Source organism: Elephantulus edwardii, unplaced genomic scaffold, assembly GCF_000299155.1.
Source record: "Elephantulus edwardii isolate Elephantulus edwardi_28Jun2011 unplaced genomic scaffold, EleEdw1.0 scaffold00446, whole genome shotgun sequence".
NCBI lineage: Eukaryota > Metazoa > Chordata > Mammalia > Macroscelidea > Macroscelididae > Elephantulus > Elephantulus edwardii.
In genome coordinates this window covers 1,033,694-1,040,232 of record NW_006400196.1, presented here as the reverse complement: position 1 = coordinate 1,040,232, position 6,539 = coordinate 1,033,694, and positions in this window count along the sequence as shown.

The following is a 6,539-nucleotide window of genomic DNA, read 5'->3' as shown; positions in this document are numbered from 1 at the left end:
AAGGATTCTGGGGCTTCGTCTGACATACTTTGGACATCTTGTAAGGAGAGACAGGTCCTTGGAAAGGGACATCATGCTTGGTAAGGTGGAGCGACAGCACAGGAAGGAAAGACCCTCTATGAGGTGGACTGATTCAGTGACTGGGGTAATCGGGATGGGTGTGTCAGAGGCCATGCGATTGGCACAGGATAGAGCAGGGTTTGGAGCTGTTGTACATAGGCTCGCTATGAGTCGCAAACGACTCGATGGCACACAACAACAACAACAACAACAACAACAACAACAACCCTATAGTATGTATAGACTTAGAAATAGAGCCAGAAATGCACAACCAGGAGATAATATTATTGATGAAAGGGATAACCTAAAGATTAAGTCTCTGTGTACATCAAAAACTTTTTGCGTTGGAACACAAAGCCACAATCAGGGGAAAGACTTTCTCAGCTTTCTGCAAGAGGGAGGGCTGACTTGAAACTTTCCTGCATACTAACTCTGTAGGTTGGCAGTCTTGATCTCATGTCACATCAGAGAAAGGAAGACATTAAACTTCAGGAGAGAAAGCACAGGAGGTGAGACACTGCTACCCAGAGCGAGTCCAATTGGAGTGCTTATGGGGAGACATGACTGAAACTTCTTTGGGGATAAGTCACTTCATTTGAGGATCCTTGCCTCTGTGGCTGCGGGGCTATCCTAGGGGCCAAACAGGAGAACAGAGTTTGGGACACAGACCCAGAACAAGGGAAAGACTTTCTCACCTTTTTCAACTGGCAAGTTGAGCTGCGAAAAAGAGAGCTGACTTGAAACTCCCCCACCCTCCTAGACAGAAACTGTGTGAGTGAAGCACCTGCTTTCATACCTTTCAGCTGCTCTGTAGATCAAGGAGAACGACTGAGTTTAGGACAGGGGACTACATTAAGGCAAGATTCTTGGAGTGATACTGTGCAGAATAAAGAGAATAAAGGACCTTAGGAAAGGCACATTTCCCAGTAAGGACTTTCAATAGAGTAACTCACCCCAAAGGCTAAACATTTTAACCTGGCAACTAATCGATAACATCATAAATAACGGTCAACACAACAACTTATATAGACAGAAATACCATAGCCTATTACTTAACAAGACAAACTTCATATAATGTCAAGAAAGCAGCAGGAAGCTTCAAACATGTGAGAAAATAAAATAAGCCTTCTCCAAAAAAGAGCCGAGAGTATTGCAGACCCAATGAATACCCAGGAGTCAAGAAGGCAGATGATATATATTGATATGGAGACATTCAAACATCTACAAAACAAAGTACAAATTACGGAAGAAACAATGGAAGCCACAAACAAAGGGAAGACCCTAGAGGTGAAGAACCAGAAGAAATATATTGAGGAGGAGTTATAAGAACAAGTATGGAAAAAGGTGCAAATGATGATTTTATACAACATAACGCATGAGAATAATTGTAAGAAACGTATTGTGAATAAAGAATACTTTGTAGAAAAACCATTTTTAAAAAATATATAAATGAAATGTATGTTTCATATGCATGAAAGATGATGTAAATGAAAGACTGTATAAAGCATAATGTAAAAAAAGATTGCATAAAGCATAATGTATATTAATGAAACATAATGTAAAGGGATTTTATATTAAAACCAATAAAAAATTTTCAAAAAATGTTGAAAGAAGCAATGAAAACCAAGCCAGAAGAAATATATTTATGAGAAGAAACTTGCACAAGTACAAAAGAAAATGCAAAAGATGGAGGAAAGAATTGAAACTACAAATAAAAAATGTGCAAGAACTTGAAAATTCGTCACAAGACAGACAAATCCAACATGCTTGAAGGACAAAAAAGTAAAACAGAACAGATGGAGCAGAGAATCAGTGAGCTGGAAGACAAGAACCTCAACGGAAACATTCCAGAAGAAAAATCAGAGATGAGACATTAAGAAAATTAAGAAAACATTAGAATCACATGGGATGACATTAGAAGGAATAACATATGTATTATTGGAATTCCAGAATATGAGAGGCATAGGGAAATCACTGAAAAAAATTGTGGAAGAAGTACTAGAAAAAAATTTCCAGGTATTATGAAGAAAAAGAAAATCCACATTCAGGAAGCTCCGCAAACACCAAATAGGTTAGAACCAAAATGAAAACATCAAGACATATCATAGTCAAATTCAACAAAAGATAAGGATAGATACTGAAAGCAGTATGGGAAAAACAAAGAGTCACCTACAAAGGAAAAGCAATCAGATTACATTCTGATTTTCTAGCAGAAATCATGACAATAAGAAGGCAATGGGATGGCATACACAGAAAGTTGAAAGAAAACAACTGCCAACTGAGAAGCCTGTACCCAGAAAAACTCTTCATCAAACATGAAAGAGAAATCACATCCTTTGTGAAAAAGAAAGAACTTAAGGAAATTGTGAAAACAAGAACAAATCTACAAGAACTTTTAAGGGAAGTCATCCAAACAGAGGCACTAAGGGAAAGCGGATCAACCATACATAGTAACAAAAAACAAAACAAAAGAAAAACAGGAAAAAAAGAAAATAAAAAAACCAATAAAAACTGCCCTGTGAATAATCACATTTAATGGAGTAAATGCACTGAATGAATGAACTAAATGTACCAATCAAAAGAAAAAGAGTAACAGAATGGATAAAAAAAGCAAAGCCCATCAATATGTTGTCTCCAAGAGACATAAATGAAGAAAAAGACTCAACATCAGAGGCTGAAAAGAAACATATCAAGAAAATGACATCCACAAAAAAAATAGGAGTGCCAATACTAATCTGATAAAATAGACTTTCAGAATTAAAATCACCATAAGAGATAAGGAAGGACATTATATTATTTAATTAATTGATTAATTAATAAATATGTAGTATATAATTTTAATTAATTAATTGTTAAAAGCACCATAAATCAAGAAGACATAACATTGATCAACTTCTGTGCACCAAATGATACACCTGCTAAATATGTAAAACAATTGTTAACAGAATTGAAGGAAGAAATAGCACAACAATAGTGGCAGGAGACTTTAACACACTACTCTCACCAAGATAGGTTAATTCAATAGAAATTTAACAAAGATGCAGAAGACCTAAACTACACAGTTAGCCAACTCAACCTTGTGAATGTATTCCAAGCACTGGACCCAAATAAAATTCAATTCACTTTCTTCTCAAGTCCATTGGTATTTTCTCCGGAACAGATTAGGGAACAACGCAAAACTCAACAAATTAATAAAACATTGAAATAATACAAAGTATCTTCCAAGACAACAATGCCATAAAACTGGAAATTGACCACAAGAGGATAAAGCTTTTAAAGCCACCAACATGGAAGATGAATAAAAGCCTGCTAGAACATGATTGGGTTTTAGAAGAAATAAAGAATAGAATTTTTAAATTACTCAAAACAAATAAGTAAAGAGCAATGTACCAAAAAAATCTGGAATGCAGCTAAGGGAGTCCTCAGGAGGCAGTTCACAACAATACACAAACACATTTAAAAAAAAAAGCAGAATTAATGATCTAACTCAGTACCTTCATCAAATAGAAAAAGAACAACTATCTAACCCCAGTTTAATCTAAAGCCTCTTCTAGAGGTTTTCTTCTAAAGCTTCTAGAGGAAAGAAAAGTATAAGAACAAGAGCTGAAATCAATGAGATATAAAACAGAAAAACAATTTAAACCATCAATAAAACAAGGAGATGGTTTTTCAAAAGGATCAATAAAATTGACAAACTATTTGGAAACTTAATAAAAGAGGAAAAAAGGACATGACACAAATAACTAAATTAAGGAATGAAAGAGATGACATCACAACCAGAGGAAACAAAATCTATAATATAGGAATATTATGAAAAGCTATGGTGAAGAGATTGAGATTGTTAACAGCTTTAGGTTGCTTGGCTCCACAATCAACACTCTTAGCACCAGCATCCAGGAAATTAAAAGATGTATTGCACTGGGTAAATCTGCTGTCAGAGACCTCCCCAAAGTACTGAAGAGCAACAATGTCACTATGGAGACTAAGTTGTGCCTGATACAGGCCATTGTCTTTGCAATCTTTGTCTATGCATCAGAGAGCTGGACAATGACTAGCGAGTGAGAAGGAGAATCGATGCTTTTGAACTGTGGTGTTGGAGAAGAGTGTTGAATATACCATGAACTGCTAAGAGAAAGAACAGGTTCATCCTGGAGAGAGTGAAACCAGTCTGCTCCTTGAAGGCAAGGATTCTGAAGCTTCATCTGACATACTTTGAACATGTTGCAAGGAGGAACCAGTCCTTGGAGAGGAACATCATGTTTGGTAGGGTGGAGGGACAGCATAGGAGAGGAAGACCCTCGATGAAATTGATTGATTCAGTGATTGGGGTAATGTGTCAGAGACAATGAGATTGACATAGGATACAGCAGGATTTAGGGTCTTTAATACATAGGGTCGCTATGAGTCACAGATGACTTGATGGCACATAACAACAACAATAACATACTCTGATAAATTTTTGTGAAGCAAGCATAACCCTAGTACCAAAACTACACAAAAATATTACCAAGAAAGAAAACTACACAACAATAACACTCATGAACATAGACAAAAAAAGTCCTTACAAAATCCTAGCCAATATAATCCAAAAACACAACAAAAAAATAATTCATCATGATCAAAGTTTCTCAGAGGTATGCAAGGATGGTTCAACATAAGAAAAACAATCAATGGCATTCACCACATTAACAAAGCAAACAAGAACCATATGATCCTAGCAATTGATGCAGAAATCCAACACCCATTCCTGATTAAGACACTAAGCAAAATTGGAATAGAAGGGAATTTGCTCAACATAATGAAAATAGGTGAAACCAAGAGCTAAAATAATTCTCAGTTAAGAAAGACCACAAACATTTTCCTTGTAAACAGGCATCAGACAAGGACACCCACTATCACCACTTCTATTCAATATTGTATTGAAAGTACTTGCTAGGGCAATACAACAAGAGAAGGAAATTAAAAGCATCTAGATCAGCAAAATGATGGTTAAACTGTCACTATATGCAAATGATATGATAGTATACACAGAAAGCCCCAAAGAAAAAAACAAAACAAAAAACCTGTTAGAACTAGTAGACCAGTTTAGTAAAGTGGTAAGATAGAAGATGAAAATCCAAAAATCAGTGGGATTCTCTACAGTAACAAAGAGAACTCAGAGAAGGAAACCAGGAAAGCAATACCATTTACAATAGACAACCACAAATTGAGATAGTTGGGAGTGAACCTAACTAGAGATAAAAAAGAGCTATACAAAGAAAACTACAGAGCATTTTTGTGAGACACAGTTAAAGACCTAAGTAAATAAAAAACTATTCCCTGTTCATGGATGTGAAGACTCAATAATGTGAAAATTACGATCCTACCAAAAGCAATCCCAATACAGATACCAAATTCATTTTTCAAGGAGATTGAAAGGGAAATTGTCAATTGTATTTAGGCAGGAAGGAAATGCAGAATAGGCAAAGTACTTCTGAAAAACGAAAATAAAGTGGGAGGCATAGCACTCCCTGACCTCAAAACCTACTACACAGCAGTAGTAACAAAAACAGCTTGGTACTGGTACAATGAAAGGTATATAGACCAATAGAACAGAATTGAGAATCCAGAAAAAGAACCATCTAGCCAGGGTCAATTGAAATTCTACAAGGAAATAAAGCCTATTAAATGGGAAAATGACAACCTCTTCAACAAATGGTGCTGGCAAAACTGGTACGTGCATAAAACTGAAACAGTATCCACATCTCACACCATACACAAAAATCAGCTCAAGGTGGACCAGAGACTTTGGAATAAAGCCCAAACCATTAAATTTGTAAAAGTCAAACTGGGATCAAGCTTAGAAGGCTTATTCTGTTGTATAAAGGGACTTCTAAATATAACCAGAAATGCACAATCTGAAGAGGATAAAATTGATGAATGGGACCTTGTAAAGAGTAAATATCTGTCGTCATCAAAACCTTTTCCAACAGGGTGGGAGGAAAAAACAACCTACTGATGGGTTGAAAATACCATCTCATACAAAGATCTCTTAATAAAAGTTTACAGAATACTCCTAGCTACAAGAAATAGACTGATAATCCAATAACAAAATGGTCCAAGGACAAGGTAAGGCTTTTCACAGAGGAGGACATTCACATGAAGAAAGCTCAAAATCACTGGCAATAAGAGAGATGCAAATCAAAACCACAATGAGATACCATCTCTCTCCAGTAGCAGCGGTAAATTTTAACAGGATAGCAAGTAATAAATGTTGGAAAGTATGTGTCTAGACAGGAGCTCTTATACATTGTTGGTGGGATTATAAAATGGTACAACCACTCTGGCAGACAGCTCTGCATTTCTTCAAAAATAGTCTGGAATGAGGGTTGCAGAGTGGAATATACTCGGGGTGGGGATGGGAGTGGGGGTGTGCGGCGGGGATTGTATATCAGTGAGGAGTTTTTCTTTTGCTTTTCAAGAAGAAGAGCGAACTGGGT